Below are 19,819 nucleotides of genomic sequence, written 5' to 3' on the forward strand. Positions count from 1 at the left end.
CTTTTGGACTCCTGGTAATTTTTGGAAGCTTTAAAACGCCAATCAAAATAGACATTCCGTTCAGTTTTGACAACTTCAGAGCTATGGTTGTCTAATTTGGTTTTTTTTGTTTTGTTTTTTTGTTTTTTAATTTTTATTTATTTTTTATTTATTCAATTTTTTAGAGAGGAGAGGGAGAGAGAGAGAGAGAGTGAGAGAGAGAGAAGAGAGAGAGAGGGGAGAGACAGAGAGAGAGAAGGGGGGGAGGAGCTGGAAGCATCAACTCCCATATGTGCCTTGACCAGGCAAGCCCAGGGTTTCGAACTGGCGACCTCAGCATTTCCAGGTCGACGCTTTATCCACTGGGCCACTACAGGTCAGGCTAATTTGGTTTTAAGGCAAATATGTCTGGGGGGTTAAAAAGTTACCCACAGTGACCATTGGTATTCTGAATTGCTTTTGGTCACATGGTTCTGTTTACTTAGAAATGTGCATCAGGGGGAGCCATGATTTCTAATCATAAAATCAGTCAGAGTCTCAGAAGGAGGCACCCTTAAAGCGCTGAGATATTTGAGATCCCATTTTTCAGAGGCTTTTTCTCTAGAGCAAAAGTCTAACCCACCCACAGGCCAAATACCAGCATAGTTCCACTTTCAAAAGCAGTGAGACCTAAGGCCAGCACAGTTCCATTGGAGCAACCTGATGTGAAAAGGGTCAGTTGGGTTCTCGGGAGCAAAACAAGACCTTAACCAGAAAAGGATGAAGTTTTCAACGATATCCCAAATAAAGCATAGGCAGCTTCAAAATGCAATGACAGCAAAAGCAGAAGCTGAAGCACAGATCCAGGAGAAAAACACTCTCCAACTCCAGGGTCAGCGAGACAGCAGTGAGTTCAGTGGGCTTGGGCTCTGTGGGAACTGCACCTGTTGACTCACCAGCCTCTGAGTTGTTCAAGGTCTTTTCTGAATCTCCTTACCAGCCACCAGATAATGTTGACTTTAAACAAATAGCCAGATTTTTGTCCAGCAAAGTAGTTTTCTTCTAGATAACAAAGAATTGTAATTCTTTGGAATTCTCAGGACCTGCTCTCGAATGGTGGACCGTATACAAGTCCAGAAAAACAAAGGAGAGGGACACTCTTTCATGGAGGAAACTGAAAGTCCGAAGTGCTGTCACTTTTCATTGGCTGGGTGATGGCCATCTCTCATGGGCTGAGCTGTTACTGGATAAGGAGGAATCTTTTCTTCCTCCTGCTGGGGTAGTAATGTAGTATCAATTCCTGTGGAGATGCAAGATACTTCTCTTTCTGTTGGGGTCATAGTGTGCCTTGAGTGACACATGCATGACAGTTCTCTTCTAGCCTTCTGACTCCATTTTAAGTGAGGTTTCTGTTTATTAATTTTCACAGAGAGAAGTACATTATAAACCATTACAAGCAATAAGCATTTTACAAAATGGGATTGAGAGCTATTAGTGAGTGGTGAAGTCAGTGGTAGTGAATTGCAAGAAGCATCTTTAAAAATGAAATAGAATAGAGTAGCATGCATTGCATCCAGTAAGGGTATCTCATGAAACTTTTAAGTTAAATTTGTGGGTACTGTACTGCAATTTTAAAAGAATTTCTTGTTGGCCTGTGGTCAAAAGCCATTGATCTAGACAGGGATCTGTATGGGAGTAAATAGGGTCCGAGGGGAAGGAATGCCAAGAAGCAATTTGGAAAAGACACTAAGAATGTACATTCTAGTCTTTACCCAAGCTTTTTGACTTTGAGCAAATCACATTTTCTGCTGAACTTCGTATTCTTCTTCTTTCTCATTGCTCTGAATATCCTTGGCCTGACTTCACCCTCACATCTGCTTAGTAAGACTTAACTCAAATGTCTCTGCCCAAGCATCTCCTGATTCTGGAATACAGCGGGTACTTATAAATCCATGTTAAATGTTTGAGAGTTTTCCCTCAGATCTCCAGGTACTTTCTCTGGGCTCTTACACCTACCACACCACTCAAACCTCTGTTTATAGCTTTTTTAAAAAATGTATTTCTCGGCCCTGGTCGGTTGGCTCAGCGGTAGAGCGTCGGCCTGGTGTGCGGGGGACCCGGGTTCGATTCCCGGCCAGGGCACATAGGAGAGGCGCCCATTTGCTTCTCCACCCCCACCCCCTCCTTCCTCTCTGTCTCTCTCTTCCTCTCCCGCAGCCAGGGCTCCATTGGAGCGAGGATGGCCCGGGCGCTGGGGATGGCTCCTTGGCCTCTGCCCCAGGACCTAGAGTGGCTCTGGTTGCGGCAGAGCGACGCCCCAGAGGGGCAGAGCATTGTCCCCTGGTGGGCAGAGCGTCGCCCCTGGTGGGTGTGCCGGGTGGATCCCGGTCGGGCGCATGCGGGAGTCTGTCTGACTATCTCTCCCCGTTTCCGGCTTCGGAAAAATTAAATTAAAAAATATAATAATAAATAAATAATAAATAAATAAATAAAAATAAAAAATGTATTTCTCATTCTACTGGAGAACAGACACTTGATTCATCTGTGTATTCCCAGCACTAAATTGAGTGCCTGGTACATAGTAGGGGCTTCATAAATGTTGGAATAAATAAGTATTTTTTAAAAGGAATTTGTAGGCCCCAGATGAAGTAGCTCAGTTGGTTAGACTGTTGTCCAACATGCCGAGATTGTGGGTTTGATCCCCAGTCAGGGCATTTATAAGAATCAACCAATGATGGCATGAATAAGTGAAATAACACATCGATGTTTCTCTGTGTTTCTCTAAAGGGCTGTTTAACCTTACTGATTTTTTTATTTCATTTATAATTTTCATTTCTGAAAGCTCTGTTTTGTTTGTTTTTACATATCTTGGTTCATTTTATATACTCTCTTGTTCCTTATTAATTTTTTCAGGCCTCTCTTAAATCTTAAAATATAATGATAAATATTTTTTAGTCTGTCTTGAATTCCACTATCTGACATTTTTGAGAATCTGATTTTACTGCCTGATTATTTTATGACTGTCACTCATGTGACTTATTTCTGGGTTTGTGTGTTTTGTTTTGTTGTTTGTTTTAAGATCAAATATTCCTCAGGACTTTTTTTTTAAATTGATTTTCAGATAAAGATATAGGCGGGAGAGAGAGAGAGAAACATTGATTTGTTGTTCCACTTACTCATGCTGGCATTGGTTGATTCCTGTATGTGCCCTGACTGAGGAGATCAAACCCACAGCCTTGGCATGTCGGGATGATGCTGTAACCAATGGAACTACCTGGCAAGGGCCCCTTAAGATTTTATCTGTGAAAATTGTTTGAGACCTAGGTTAAACTTTTATTCCACCAGAAAGGATAATAAAGAGTTACTAGTGCCAATTGCCTGAAAATATTACAAATTGAACTACTTTTAGATGTTCTTCTGAGGGTGCACAGATTTTGTAAAAACCTGCATTAGAGCCAGCTTTTAGAAAAGATATTTTTTCTTTTCTACTGGCTAAAATAGAACATTTTCTTTTCTATTTTGAGATTTTTTTTTTTTTTGGTATTTTTCTGAAGTGAGAAGTGGAGGGGGGCAGCAGACAGACAGACTCCCTTATGCACCCGACCGGGATCCAACTGGCATGCCCACGAGGGGGTGATGCTTGGCCCATCTGGGGCATTGCTCCGCTGCAACCGGAGCCATTCTAGCACCTGAGATGGAGGCCATGGAGCCATCTTTAGCACCCAGGCCAACTTTGCTCCCATGGAGCCTTGGCTGTGGGAGGGGAAGAGAGAGATAGAGAGAAAGGAGAGGGGGAAGGATGGAGAAGCAGATGGGTGCTTCTCCTGTGTGCCCTGGCTGGGAATCGAACTTGGGACTTCCACATGCCAGGCCAATGCTCTATCACTGAGCCAACTAGCCAGGGCTCTTTTTTAGATTTTTAAAAAAGTTTATTTATTGGACCTGGCCAGTTGGTTCAGTGGATAGAACATTGGCCTTGCATATGGACATCCCAGATTTGATCCCCGGGTAGGGCACACAAGAGAAAATAGTGATTCAATAGGTTTGAGCATGGTGCCGGGTACTAAGGATAGCTCCGTTGGAGGGCATCAACCTCAGGTGCTAAAAATAGCTCAGTACTCGAGCACTGGTCACAGATCACCCAGGGGTTACTGGGTGGATCCTGACCAGGGCGCATGCAGGATTCTGCCTCACTATCTGCCCTCCTCTCACCTAAAAAAATAAAAGTAAGTAAATAAATAATATTGATTGATTGACTTTACAGAGAGAGGAGGGGCAGGGAGCAAGGAGTATAGTTGTTTCACTTTAGTTGTTCATTGCTTGCTTGCTTCATGTACCTTGACCAGGCGAGCCTAGGGTTTTGAACCAGCAACCAGCATTCCACGTCAATGCTCTATCCACTGTGCCACCATAGGCTAGGCAGACATTTTCTTTTTTTTTTTCAATTATAGTTTACATTAGTTTTAGGTAAGATAGGACCTTTTCTTTATGACTCCTTTTGCCACTAAAGATTTATTTATGATTCATCTCTTCACTGAGGGGTATAGTCCATTGGTATTCCAAGTTCATAAAAGGGTTTCATATAAGCTGTCTACTAAAGACGGGCCCTGGGCTTTTTCTTTTGTTACCCATACCCCGACTGGTCACTAGTGTTTGTTACATAGCCACAGGGAAAAAGGTCATCTTCATCAACATCCATAGCAACTTTTTTTTATTGTGGAAAAAAATATATAACACAAAATTCACCATTTAAACCATCTTTAAGTATACAATTTAATGGCATTAGGTACATTTTACATTGTTGTGTAGCTGTCACCACCATACATCTGCAGAACTCTTCAGTCTCCCAAACTGAAATGCTGTACTTCTTAACAGTCACCTTCATGGCCCTCTACCCCAGGCCCTGGCAGTCACCATTCTACTTTTGGTCTATGATTTTGACAACTCTAGATACCTCTCATATAAGTGGAATCATAGAGAATTACCATTTTATGTCTGGCTTATTTCACTTAGTATAATGTCTTCCAAGTTCATCCATGTTGTAGAATGTTTCAGAATTTCCTTTTTAAGGCGGAATAATATTTCGTATGTATAAACCACATTTTGTTTATCCTTCCATGGTGGATGGACATTCGGGTTGTTTCCACCTGATTTTCATTTTATTTAACTTTTGTTCTATGCAGATTTCTTCCTTACTTTATTGTTGTTGTTTTGTTTTTTGTTGTTTTTGGTGACAGAGAGGGACAAATAGGGACAGACAGACAGGAAGGCAGATGAGAAGCATCAATGTGTAGTTGCGGCACTTTAGTTCTTTGATTGCTTCTCATATGTGCCTTGACGGGGGGGGGGGTCTATAGCAGAGCGAGTGACCCCATGATCAAGCCAGCAACCCCATGCTCAAGCTGGTAAGCCTGTGCTCAAGCTGGTGACCTCGGGGTTTCGAACCTGGGTCCTCTGCACCCCAGCCCAACATTCTATCCACTGAGCTACTGCCTGGTCAGGCAGTTTCTTACTTTCCTGACAGTTCAGCGTGATATGTTTTAAAAATTAATTTTGGGCCCTGGCTGGTTAGCTCAGTGGTAGAGCATCAGCCCATCATGTAGATGTCCCAGGTTCAATTCCTAGTCAGAGCACACAGGAGAAGCAACCATCTGCTTCACCACCCCTCCCCTTCCCTCCTTCTCTCCCTCTTCCTCTCCTACAGCCATGGCTAGATTGGTTCGATCACATTGGCCCGGAGCCGTGAGGATGCTCCATGGAGCCTCCACCTCAGGTGCTAAAAATAGCTCGGTTGCAACCATGGCCCCAGATGGGGGTTGCAGGGTGGATCCTGGCAGGGGCACATGTGGGAGTCTGTCTCACTATCTCCCCTCCTGTCACTTGAAAAAGACAGGAAAAAATTAATTTTTATGAATAATTTATTTAGCTTTTTTGTTTTTTGGGGGGATGGATCTAAACCACATTATTGCTGGAAACCAAAGTCTCATACCTTCTATATGAAGACCAAAAGACAACTGCAGAAAACACATTTTTACATTCTTCCTTTTGGGGCACTAGAAAAGGAAGATTCTAAGGTATATAATAATTAATATGCAATATTTTATATTTTCGTTCTTGCCTTGAGGCCTGTTAGATAATTATATCTAATGAGAAAACCTTTCAAATGTCATAAGAAAACTCATCTCTGTCTTGCAGGATTTGGCACTCTTAGCATGTTGTTTATGCCAACCTCCACTCAACCCCACATGCCCCAGTTTCAGTAGTAGCATTTGAAACTTGGATAAAGAGCAAAATCGTGGACTGCTTGAGCTGAAAGGATCTAATTCTAACCCCTCTTCCCTTCGCCACTGTCTTAAAGATGAGTTGGCCAAGGTTAAATGACAGACACATGGTCACAGAAGGAGTCTGATGGCCAGAACTTCGATTGCCTCACTTCTGTCCCAGTACACCTTGTACTGCCATGTTCTTTTTCCCTTTGGGGTGACTTTCTGTGATTCAGTAATGAGTTCTGAGCTTGGTCTTTTGAAAAGTTCCCATGGGTGTCGATGAAGATGATTAGACACTGATACACAGATCAGAGTAGAGGCAGAAATCCTCATCTAATTAACTGATGAAGGCCAAATAGAATTGATTTTCCATATTTTACTCCACTCCCACCTCCCCTGTTCGTGAAGTCTTTTTAGGTAATAGAATGTTAGAGCTTGGGATACACTTGTGATCCCTCGCCCAATCCCAAACTGCCCTCAGGAACATTTTGGGAACCTCCACCTGCAGCTTTCCTGTACTTTATGGATGAAGAAACTGAAACTTAAAAGAGGCAGATGATTTCACCAAGGTCATATAAGGTATTCACAGCAAAATCAGAGCAGTGCCTAGTCTCCTGATTCTTACTGTAGGGAGACTTTCCACCATACCACTTGCATTAACTTTGCTCCTGGTCTTCAACTAAGCTCTACCTCCGTGATCTGTGTGTTAAGATTGTAAAATGTCCTAAGGTGGTTTGCCTTTGAGAATAAACCAGAACCTGAAGAGTTAATGGAAATTGAACAGTGAAGTGGGAGCCCTTTTCTCCTCTCCTTTGCTGGGGAGCTGCTGGGCTGCTTCACTCGCACCGCAGGTGTTCCATTATGGTATAATGATGTAATTACCAGTAATGCTGCTGCTGCTAGAGTAGTGTTGAAGAGGCAGCATTAAGGAAAAGGCTAGCCCCAGTTCTCTCCTAAGAGCCATTTCAGCCCACTTCAGTCTATTAGATTGAAGATGCTGGAAGGCGAATGGCTTCAGCAGAGGAAAAGGTCAGATTTAAAAGCTTTTCTGGGCATGGTATTTATTGTTGCTTTTTTGACCTTCAGAAAAGTCCCCTGTGTGTTTGTCCTAGATTTTTGCCTTCCCCATTAACGCTTCAAAGCTGTACTGCTGGCCAGGCCAGGTCTCTAGCACAGGTGGTTTCCAGTGTGGTGTCACTTGAGAAAGCACAGCCCTCTGTCCGGATTACCAATCCTATTATCTTTCATACCACCAATATAGGGTCAAAAGTTTTGCTGGGCCCTAGCCAGGTAGCTCTGTTGGTTAGAGCATCGTCCTAATCCACCAAGGCAGGGGTCAGGAACCTATGGCTTGCGAGCCAGGTGTGGCTCTTTTGATGGCTGCATCTGGCTCGCAGACAAATCTTTAATAAAAAAATAATAACGTTAAAAATATAAAACATTCTCGGCCCTGGCCGGTTGGCTCAGCGGTAGAGCGTCGGCCTAGCGTGCGGAGGACCCGGGTTCGATTCCCGGCCAGGGCACACAGGAGAAGCGCCCATTTGCTTCTCCACCCCTCCTCCGCGCTTTCCTCTCTGTCTCTCTCTTCCCCTCCCGCAGCCAAGGCTCCATTGGAGCAAAGATGGCCCGGGCGCTGGGGATGGCTCTGTGGCCTCTGCCTCAGGCGCTAGAGTGGCTCTGGTCGCAACATGGCGACGCCCAGGATGGGCAGAGCATCGCCCCCTGGTGGGCAGAGCGTCGCCCCTGGTGGGCGTGCCGGGTGGATCCCGGTCGGGCGCATGTGGGAGTCTGTCTGACTGTCTCTCCCTGTTTCCAGCTTCAGAAAAATGAAAAGAAAAGAAAAAAAAAAAAAGAAAAAAAATATATAAAACATTCTCATGTATTACAATCCATTCATTTCCTACCACTCATGTTCATGGTTGCGGGTGGCTGGAGCCAATCACAGCTGTTCTCTGGGAGAACACCAAATTTTTATTGGATAATGTGTAATGTACACAGTTCATTGTATGGCTCTCACGGAATTACATTTTAAAATATGTGGTGTTCATGGCTCTCTCAGCCAGAAAGGTTCCTGACCCCTGCACCAAGGTATCAGGTTAGATCCCCTGTCAGGGAGCATACCGGGAGGGGTTCCCCAGGTTACAACACAGTACCATTCCTACAACAGTGACATAACCTGAATTTTGGTGTAATTCGAAACACATCCAGCCTACATCACTCACCTATCCTAACACAGTTGTAAAATTATAATCTAGAACATAAAAACACAAGCCGTGTTATTGCATATTTTTACACTGCACACAACCAAACTAGTTCACCCACGTAGTCCGTAAATACAACGCTAATAACATAAGACAAAACACTCACATCTTTTTTTTTTCCAGTTTTTATGGGAGTAAGCATCGTAAACTCGAAATGTTGTATGTTGAGGTTGTCATAACCCAAGGACCCCCGTATAAGAATCAACTAATGAATGCATAAATAAGTGGAATAACAAATCGGTTTCCCTCTCCCTCCCCCTTTCTCTCTGTCCCCTTCCCCCTCCTTACCTCTCCCTCTCCCTCATGCTCCTTCTCCTTCTCTCTCCCTCCCTTTCCTGCTCTCTATTACATACATATACACATACATATATATTCTTCTATAAATATGCTTAAACATAAACAACTTACGAGAAAATACTTTAAATACAGAAAAATAAGGAATAGGACCTAGTGTCTTGGGCAAATCACTTAACTGCTTCCAAAATATAAATATATAGCTTGCCACCTGATGATTAGGGAGAGGTAATCATAGGTTCTGAAATGTGGTAGACCCTTCCCAAAATCATCTTCTTTGTGGGGATAACCATTATTAAAATTTGTTTGTATTGATGAGAGAGGGAAAAACATCAATTTGTCATTCCACTTATTTATGCGTTCGTTGGTTGATTCTTGTATGAGCCCTGACCAGGGATCAAACTCACATTCTTAGAGTATTGGGATGACACTCTAACCAACTGAGCTACCCAGCCAGGGCATTGTTCCTTTTGTAATATTAAGCACCTGTTGGACCCAAGTGTGTACTGTGGGACACCATACAGAATCAGATGTCAGCTCCTACTGCTGGGGACTTGACCTGTTTGGTAATTTGATGTACAGTGGGAGTTTATCATGGGGTCAGGATCCAGAACTCCCTGCACTAGGCGAACATCCGTGAAATAGTGACCTTATATTTACTTTATTATTTCTATATATTTTAAGGCTTTATTTCAACTTAATATTTTAATGTTTTAATTTTTTATATTGTTTTTAATTTTTAGGCTAGAAAATGCTTATTTTACTGCAAAAGTAATTAAAATAATATATAAAAATACCTATATACTGGAAAATCCCATGATATAGTGAAAAATCTGCAATACAAAATTAGATATACTATATGCAATTTAAAAATCCACAATACAGTGAGACTGTGAAAAGTGAGCCGTGATATGGCGAGGACAACTGTACACAAAGAAAAACATTGGTTAGAATTGTAGAAAAGTGACTTTTTTTTTTTTTTTTTTTTTCTGAAGCTGGAAACAGGGAGAGACAGTCAGACAGACTCCCGCATGCGCCCGACCGGGATCCACCCGGCACGCCCACCATGGGGCGACGCTATGCCCACCAGGGGGCAATGCTCTGCCCATCCTGGGCGTCGCCATGTTGCGACCAGAGCCACTCTAGCACCTGGGGCAGAGGCCACAGAGCCATCCCCAGCGCCCGGGCCATCTTTTGCTCCAATGGAGCCTTGGCTGCGGGAGGGGAAGAGAGAGACAGAGAGGAAGGCGCGGCGGAGGGGTGGAGAAGCAAATGGGCGCTTCTCCTATGTGCCCTGGCCGGGAATCGAACCCGGGTCCTCCGCACGCTAGGCCGACGCTCTACCGCTGAGCCAACCGGCCAGGGCCAGAAAAGTGACTTTGACACAGGTTATAGCAAGGCACAGTGGTTCTCAAAGTGCTACCCCTAGATCAGTAACATCAATATCACACAGTAACTATTAGACGTGCAGGTTCTCAGGCCCTAAGCCAGTCCTGTCGAATCATAAATTCTAAAGGCGGGGGCTAAAATATGTGTTTATCATATCAAGCCCTCCAGTGATGATTTTTTTTTTTCTCTCTAGTGATTCTGATCCATACTGGAGTTTGAGGACCACTGGCTTACTTTATTATTTAGTACTAGGAGCCATTTGATAATATAAAATCCCTTATGTTTATGTAGAGCTGCAATCTCTGGTATAGTAGCCGCTAATCATGAGTGGCTATTTAAATTTAAATAAATTAAAACTAAGTAAAATAGAGAATTTAGTTTCCCAGTGGTACCAGCCACATTACATGTGCTTAGCTGACACACGTGGCTACCACACTAGACAGTGCCAATGTAAACATTTCTGCCATCATAGAAATCGAATAATGCGGGCTCACAGCATTGGTCCTCAAACTTCAGCAGCAGTCGGTCTCCTGGGGGACTTGGTGAAATGTGACTTATGAAACTCCATCATCAAGAGTTTCTGACTCAGGAAGTCTGGGATGGGCTGGAGAAATTACAGTTATAACTAGTTTCTAGGTGGTGGTGGTGCTGCTGGTCCAGGGAAAAAACTTTTTCGACTGCTGGTCCGGGGGCTGGTCCACCAGAAATTTCATGCCAGTCCGTGGAAGAGTTAACCACCCTGATGTTGTATGAAGATCATAGACCCAACGATCTTAGTTGAATTTGCTTATGCTCAGGGTGATTTCTGCCTTAGGAGTCCCTGAAGTAATTCTCCTATTTTCACCAGTCCCAAAGTGTAAAAAGGTTGAAATCCACTGGTCTAGAGTAAGGATTTTTAACTGAAATCTATAAACCTCCTAAAATTGAAAGTGAAATATTGTACATCTCCATATAATAAAGGTTACAGGATGTAGGGCCTGTATTTTTAATCTGATTCTCAAATGGGTCAGCAAATCAGTCAGTTAGGAGACCTTTCAGCAGCAGTTAAAAGAAAATCTGACGAATAGCGACTTAAATCACAAGGATATTGGATGTTAATTTGGCAAAGGAAGAGGCAGGAAGTTTCAGGGTTCTTTCGGTGGCTCAAGCACATCACTAAGAAAATCAGGCACTCTTATCTCCCCGAAAACCCCTGGAGTGCCTTTGGTCAGGACTCCTGACGTGCCCACCTCTAGGCCAGTCTTGACGTTAGGGAAGGGAATTTGAATAATTAATTGCTTTACACCAATTGTGATTCAGCCTCTGAACAAAATATTAGTTCTGTAACAGGGATAAGGGGAGAAATGACTATTAGGTTGATAGGGATCTTCATCTGTCTCAGTGAGTAACCTAAAAAAAGAGGAACATCTGGTTTGCATCTTTTTGGATCATCACATGCTTTCAAATTGCTAGACAGTAGGGCCTGGACAAGCTCAGCTGTGAAGCTTTACTCAGTTTCATCCTCTCGTACCTTTATGGCAGTCTGTGAAGCAGTTCTGCTCTTAATGAGAGTAGGGGGAGGGGGGACTTGGGCATCTGATCCAGGTTTCTGCAGTCGGCATCAAGATGCCCTGAAAGTTAGACCCTCTCTGACTTTGGCTCCTGTTCTAAAAAAAAAAAGGGCTCTTGCCTGTTCCTTTGGCCAGGTCCCTGTGTGTGTTTAGGATTCACGTTATTCCTTTTCTTTCATTAGTCCTCTTAGAACTAGAACCCTGGTCCTGAATTTTGAGAACAAATACTTGGATTCTGCTGCCAGACTTCCTGGTTCCTATCTGCCTGGATCCCTGCTTATCTCCTCGCATTAGTATGATTCAGGTGCTGTGCTTGGCTAAGTACAGAGATCACGTCTAAAACTGTGCAGTTGGAGTCCTCCCATTAGAAATGGTAAGTGAAGCACTGGGAGTAATGAGATCATTGAGGAGATGATGTAAGAAAAAAAAAGCTGAGAGCACCCATCCCGCCTATGGATTTGAATTAAAGGCCTGGTCATCTGCATTTGTATCGGTAAACTCCACAAATCAATAGACCTACAAATCACACACACATCAACACTCATCAGTAGACCCAGCAGTGTTCCTGGCAGCCCTGGGAATCCATGAGATGCCTGATGGAAGGGGTGATGGAGCCTGAGGTCTCCCCCTGTGTCCCTGTCCCCCAGAGCAGTTCTGCTTTTCTTTGTTTTTGGATATCATGGATAAAATTTTGTGTGCGGAAATAAAGGGTTCCCTTCTTATTAAAAAGGGTGGGGGAGGGCACTGGCTAAATGATTGTCGAAGGTGCCCTCTAACACTCTCATTGAGCTCAAGGGCTGGAAGCCAGAATCAAGTACTCTGCTGTAACGTGAATCAGAAACATAGTACCTTCCTGTTTAGGAGCTAGAACGCTGACCCTGTTGTTCCGTGGGTTTGAGCTGAGAGTTGCTTCAGCTAACAGCTGGATACAGTACTCAGTTGTTTGCAGCAAAAGTCCTGTGAGTCTGTTTCCTCTGAAAGCTTCTTCCGCAGCTTCCCTCCCCCATCCTCCCGGGACAGAAGTGGACACAAGGGGAAACGTTTCGGTTCCCCTGCAGGGTTGTGTCTTCCCCTCACACTCTTGTTCAGAACATCTAGGGAATTTTTCCTTTCCAAAGAGGCTTACCAGAAACAGTTTGGCAGCGCACAGTTTGGGGGAGGAGGCTCTAGTTAAAGGAGCACAAAAGCACACATCTCAGTGGTGAATCCTTAACGTCCTTGAAGAGGGCCGGAGCAGAGGAGCCCCACAGTAAACTCGCAGTTCAGGCCGAATCAGGAGTGGAAATGAGGAACAACCAGAAACACTACAGCATGCATTAGGGCGTTTCATCCCTGGCTTGGAATAACACACGCTCAGGACTTGGACAGAATTTCAGTGTGTTTGTATATACTTTCTAAATGTTTTTAATTTGTTATTGTAATTTATATTGATACAATGAAAAGCTGCCCGTTTCTATAGTACAGATTTCAGACAGTGAGGCCTGGCTGCTGGGGAGTGAACAGGCCGCAGAGCCGCTCTCAGAGAGGAAGCACGCAAGCATCTTGAGGGTTTAGGGGGAGATTATTTTTGGTTATAAATGGAGGGCCTTTGTTAACAAAGTTGAAAAACATGATCAAGCCAATCTTCTGAGGCTCAGAGAGGAAAAGTGACTTGCCAAGGTGTCACAGACGATTAGCGTTAACCCCAGAGCCCGGGTCGCTTTCCTCTCTGCCCACAGAGTAGGCCCTGTCCTGAACTACCCCTCCAGGTCCCAGTTCCCTGTGGTTTCCCTGCAGCCCACTGTCGGCCGCCCAAGCCACTTTCTTGATCTGTTGGCCTGTCTTCCGGGGAGATGGGCGACAGCCGGGCTGAAACAGAAAGACGGTAAGTTCCTGTAGACTTTCAGAATGACCCACTCGCCTTACTTCTTCCACTGTAATGAATGAAAATGTGGACAACAGAATGTTCACACGACAGACAATGCAAAAAGAATAAGGAAAACCCAGAACAAGGAAGTGTGCAATTTGTTTTTACTTTTAAAAAGAAGCTTATTACAGAACTTCTTGAGTGGTTTTTTTGTTTTGTTTTGTTTTGTTTTTTACCTCTGTCATCTGCAACCCATTCGCCTGTTCAGCCAAGATATTTTGGCATATTTTTCTCTGGGAAACTAGTGGGTGGGTGAGTACAGAGGAGCCAAGAGTTAACAAAATAGCAGCAGAGGCTGGAGCCCAGTGAAAAGCTTCCCCACAACCTCCCGAGCCTCCGCTTCCACCCGGGCTCCTTGGAGGAAGACTGCTGAACTGTCCTCCTTGAGAACATTTCCCAGTGTTGGTGAAGGAAATCTCCAGGAACTGTTCAGGGCTTTGCCTTTCTGAGGGCGCCCCACGCACTATAGGAAGTCATAACATTGTCTCTGAAGTCAGGCTCACCTGGTTTGATTCTAGATCTATCATAGACTCCATCAACCGTTTACCATCTGGGTAGCTCTAGATGACTTCCTTAAGCTTTCTGAACCTGTTTCCTCATCTGTGATAGAGGAAGTAGTGCCTATCTCATCAAATTTGTTAGAATTAAATAACAATGTATATCAAGTACCAGGCATTTGGCCAAACACCTGATTAAAAGGTTTTTTCAATACCACCCTTTTCTGTGCAACTTAAATACAGCCTTCTCTTTTTCCTGTGACCATGGGATGAAGAATAGTAGCTTTCTAACTCAACTCTAGTGACAGCAGAAGTGGCAAAGTGAATTTTTTTTACTTGTCAACTTTAAAGAAAATATAATAAACTTCATCTTTTTAAATGGAATGGCTTTGACAGTTGTCTGTATTCTGTGAAACATAAAGAGTATTTCTGTCAGCCCCGGAAGAGTCCTCTTGACCCTGATCCCCACGCAAGCACTCATCTGTTGTCACTACAAGTTAATTTGCATTTTATATTAATAGAATCATACAGTATGTACATTTTGATCTTCTTTCACTCAGCCTACTGATTTTTAAATGTGTTCATGTTGCATATATTCCTGTTATTGTTGAGTAGTGTTCCAATAAGTGGCTATACTTACTATCCACTGATGAACATTTGGGTTGTTACCAGTTTCTGGCTATTTTGAATGAAGCTGATTGGAACATTCATTTGTGTGTCTCTGTATGGACATATGTTTTTGTTACTCCTGGTAAATTATCCAGCAGTTGAATGGCTGGGTCATATGGTAGTTGTTTGTTAAGCTTTTTAAGAAGCTGCCAAACTATTTTCAAAACTGGCTATACCCTTTTACATTTCCACCAGTAGTGTACGCAGTTTTCAGTTGCTCCATATCCTCACCAACACTTAGTACAGTCTCTCCAATTTTAGTAATTCTGATGAGTTTACAGGTATTTCATTGTGGTTTTAATTTATGTTTCCTTGATGTCTAATGACGCTGAACATCTTATCATGGTCCTTTGTATATCTTTTGTGTAGTCTCTGTTAAAATCTTTTGCGTATCTTAAAAATTGTATAATTTATCTTCCTGTTATTGAGTTGTAAGAATTCTTTACAAGGTCTAGGTAACAGCTCTTCGGTTTTTTGTTTGTTTTAACTTTGTGACTATATGTGAGGTGATGAATGTTCATTAGTTTTTTATTTTTTAAATTTTTATTTATTGATTGACTTTAGAGAGAAAGGAAAAGAGAAAGGGAGAGAAACAGGAACGTTGATCTGTTCCTGTATGTACCCTGACTAGAGATTGAACCAGCAACCTCTGCGCTTCAGGACAATGCTCTAACTAACCCAGCTACCCAGCCATGGCATAGGCAAACAGGCCTTGGTAAGATGGAGGTATATGAAATTTTCTTTCAGATTGTGAAAACGTGTGACTATTTTCTCCCAGTCTGGCTTGCCTTTTTATTTTCTTAATAGGGCCATTTGAGGAGCAAACACTTTTAATTTTGATTATATCTATTTTTTTCTATTTTTCTTTTATGATTTATGCATTTTGTTTACCTGTCTCCGGGTTCTAAAGATTTTTCTTGTCTAGGCTGTGAGCTTTTAGTTTTATCATTTTCTTTTTTTAAAATTTTTATTTAGAAAATTAACTTTAACAGGGTGACATTGACCAATAAGAGTACATAGGTTTCATGGCCTGACCTGTGGTGGCGCAGTGGATAAAGTGTCGACCTGGAGATGCTGAGGTCGCTGGTTTGAAACCCTGGGCTTGCCTGGTCAGGGCACATATGGGAGTTGATGCTTCCAGCTCCTCCCCCCTTCTTTCTGTCTCTTCTCTCTGACTCTCCCTCTCCTCTCTAAAATGAATTTAAAAAATACTTAAAAAAAAAAAAGTATATAGGTTTCAGGTAAACATTTCTATAGCATTGGAACAGTTCATTATGTTGTACACCCAAAGTCAAATCATTTACATCACCTTATATTTATCCCTCTTTATACCCTTCCCCCAACCCTCATCCCTCTTGCCCTGGTAACCACTTCACTTTTATCTATGTCCATGAGTCTCAGTTTCATATCCCACCTATGTGTGAAATCATACAGTTCTTAGCTTTTTCTGATTTACTTATTTCACTCAGTATAATGTTCTCAAGGTCCATCCAGGTTGTCGTAAATCGCAGTGGGTCATCATTTCTTATGGCTGAGTAGTATTCCATTATATTGATATATATGTACCGCATCTTCTTTATCCAGTCCTCTGTCAAAGAACACTTTGGTTTTTTCTATGTCTTGGCTACTGTGAATAATGCTGCAATGAATATGGGGGTGCATGTGTCTTTAGGTACCAATGTTTTTGAGTTTTTGAGGTAGATACCCAGTAGAGGGATTGCTGGGTCGTATTATAGTAATTCTATTCTTTTTCTTTTTTTTTTTCTGAGACAGAGAAAGAGTCAGAGAGAGGGATAGACAGGGACAGACAGACAGGAACAGAGAGATGAGAAGCATCAATCATTAGTTTTTCGTTGCAACACCTTAGTTGTTCATTGATTGCTTTCTCATATGTGCTTTGACTTTGGGCTTTCAGCAGACCGAGCAACCCCTTGCTCGAGCCAGCGACCTTGAGTCCAAGCTGATAAGCTTTGCTCAAACCAGATGAGCCCGTGCTCAAGCTGGCAACCTCGGGGTCTCGAACCTGAGTCCTCCACATCCCAGTCCAATGCTCTATCCACTGCGCCGCCACCTGGTCAGGCAGTAATTTTATCCTTAACTTTTTGTAGAACCACCATACTTTCTTCCATATGGTTGTACTAATTTGCATTCCCACCAGCAGTAAATGAGGGTTCCTTTTTCTCCACAGCCTCTCCAACACTTGTTGTTACCTGACTTTTTGATAATAGCCAATCTAAGAGGTGTGAGGTGGTATCTTGTAGTTTTGATTTGCATTTCTCAAATAGCTAGTGAAGATGAGCATCTTTTCATATATCTGTTGGCCATTTGTATGTCCTCTTGGGAGAAGTATCTGTTCAGGTCCTCTCTCCATTTTTTAATGAGATTGTTTGCCTGTTAGTTTTAGCTTTTCTACTTAGACCTGTGATCTGTTTCAAGTTAATTTTTGTACATTGAGTGAAGTAAGGACATTATTTTGAGTGTCTTATATATCAGGAACTTTAATTCTCAATAAATAAATGTTCCAAGATATGTAATTATTTCCATTTTAATAATGAGAAAAAGAAATATCAGAAAGATTAAATAATTTGTTCAAATCATACAATCAAGATTCAAGCCCATGAATTCCCAATGTCAAAGCCTATATTCTTTCTACCCTATTATGCTGGCACTGGGTTTTAAACACTGAATTAGAATCTGTATTTAAAAAATGACCAGATGTAACCTATGAAGAGGATATAAAACTATGAGATGATACTGCTATTCTGAAGACATTCATGTATCAAACACAACCTTATGATATTAACCACAGAGATGCTTAGAACTAGGGCAAGGGTTCCATGCCAGCCCATATGCTCAGATCTGTACTGTATTTCAGAAGCTATGAGTACAACTCTTTTTGTGCTCTCTTGACAAGGAACCTTGTTCTGATTTCTTTTTCCATTTTGTAGATGGTCCATCAGAAATACGTAGTTTAGTGCCTGTCCATACAGACAGTTAATCCTTACAGCACCCAGCTGGATGGCTGAGTCCCACTGTTTGGTTTGAGTTTTTGTTTTTGGAAAACCAAAAATGAGTCAGTCTCCCAGCTCTCCCTCTCTCTTCCTTCCTATCCCTTCTAGATTCTCTTGGATGCTGTGGTCACTCTAGGTAAATAGTCTATTCCCTAAAACTTCCTTTGAACCGTGACAGCATACTGTGAGGGAAGTCCTCTGCCCTCTAATGCTTAATATGCCTCGCCCTTTAAAAGATGTAGTTAAGGCTATTCACTTTTCTCATCTTGGAAGAGTCTCGGAGTCTTACTTAGCCAGGACTGTTTTCTTTTTTAAAAAAATGTGGGAAGGAATATGAAGCTAACAGCTGGACCTCTCTGTTCTTGCTTTTCAACAGTGTAGCTGTGGCAAGTTCACTCTGTTTTCCTCCTCTCTTTGTGAGGCAGCGTGCTTGTGGGGGGATAGCCTGGGGCTTTGGAGTGAGAAGTTCTCAGGTTTAAATCCCAGCTCCAATATTTTTTTTTTATGTGAGAGAGACAGAGAGAGGGACAGATAGGGACAGTCAGAGAGGAAGGGAGAGAGATGAGAAGTATCAGTTCTTCGTTGTAGCATCTTAGTTATTCACTGATTATTTTCTCATATGTGCCTTGATGGGGGGCTGGAGGGCACTACAGCAGAGCGAGTGACCCCTTGCTTAAGCTAGTGACCTTTGGGCCAACGACCATGGGGTCATGTCTGTGATCCCATACTCAAGCCAGCAAACTCTGCACTCAAGCCAGCGAGGCCACGCTCAAGCCAGATGTGCCTGCGCTCAAGCTGGATGAGCCTGACTCAAGCTGGCTACCTCGGAGTTTCGAACCTGGGTCCTCTGAGCCCAGGCCAACGCTCTATCCACTGTGCCACCGCCTGGTCAGGCCCAGCTCCAATAATTTACATGACTGATCCGAGGTAGTCCCAGTGACTAAGCACTTAGACTTGACTGTTCCTTGTACCACTTTTCTCTCCTCAACTAGATTCCCAGAACTCTTCAGGATTGCCTCAAAAGTCTAGTGGTTACTTAACTCTAACCTAAATCTCTCCTAATAAATAAATGTAGTTTAGATTTTATTTCATTTTTCCCAGGCATCATACTGTCTCAACAATTTTGGATGAAGTTTATTTTACTTAATGTTGCAAATTTTAAAATGCTTATTATGAACTTTGAGGAAAATTTAATGGCTGCAGTGTGACTCACTCACTGAAATACTTTGTACCACCAGAACATGGAATCTTAGTGTTCCTAGATAAGGAAATGGGAATCACAGAATCACTAAAACCCCTAGTCAGCTTACCACTTAGGCCTAAAATTGATGTTCCCTCTTTAACTGTGTACAGACTATTTTGACCCTTCAACAAATAAGATGAGAAGATTAGGCCCTTCTATCTTAAAGTATGTGTTGTATGGCTGAATAACATTTACATTCATATCTATAAAATAAGTAAGTCTTAAGTTTTACCTGTGGATTGATTCTAAGAACAAAAAAACTAGTCAGTGTCTTTTGCAATATTGCAATTACCGTATTTTTCACTTAAGACGCACCTGACCATAAAATGCATCTAGGGTTTTAAGAAGGAAAGTAAGTAAAAAAAGATTCTGAACCAAATGGTGTGTTAAAATATTTAATAAAACATACCACAATAGGCCCTGGCTGGTTGGCTCAGTGGTAGAGCGTCGGCCTGGTGTGCAGAAGTCCTGGGTTCGATTCCCGGCCAGGGCACACAGAAGCGCCCATCTGCTTCTCCACCCCTCCCCCTCTCCTTCCTCTCTGTCTCTCTCCTCCCCTCCCGCAGCTGAGGCTCCATTGGAGCAAAGATGGCCCGGGCGCTGGGGATGGCTCCTCGGCCTCTGCCCCAGGCGCTAGAGTGGCTCTGGTCGCAATAGAGCAATGCCCCGGAGGGGCAGAGCGTTGCCCCCTGGTGGGCGTGCCAGGTGGATCCCGGTCGGGCACATGCGGGAGTCTGTCTGACTGTCTCTCCCCGTTTCCGGCTTCAGAAAAATA

General features: G+C 42.9%; 1 protein-coding gene across 1 annotated transcript in view; it reads left to right on the forward strand.

Moving 5' to 3' along the window:
* Nucleotides 1-19,819, forward strand: part of GAB2 (GRB2 associated binding protein 2) — a 207,456-nt gene that overhangs the window by 60,661 nt on the left and 126,976 nt on the right. The gene's annotated exons all lie outside the window — the stretch shown is intronic.

Source organism: Saccopteryx bilineata, chromosome 1, assembly GCF_036850765.1.
Source record: "Saccopteryx bilineata isolate mSacBil1 chromosome 1, mSacBil1_pri_phased_curated, whole genome shotgun sequence".
NCBI classification, from domain to species: Eukaryota; Metazoa; Chordata; class Mammalia; order Chiroptera; family Emballonuridae; genus Saccopteryx; species Saccopteryx bilineata.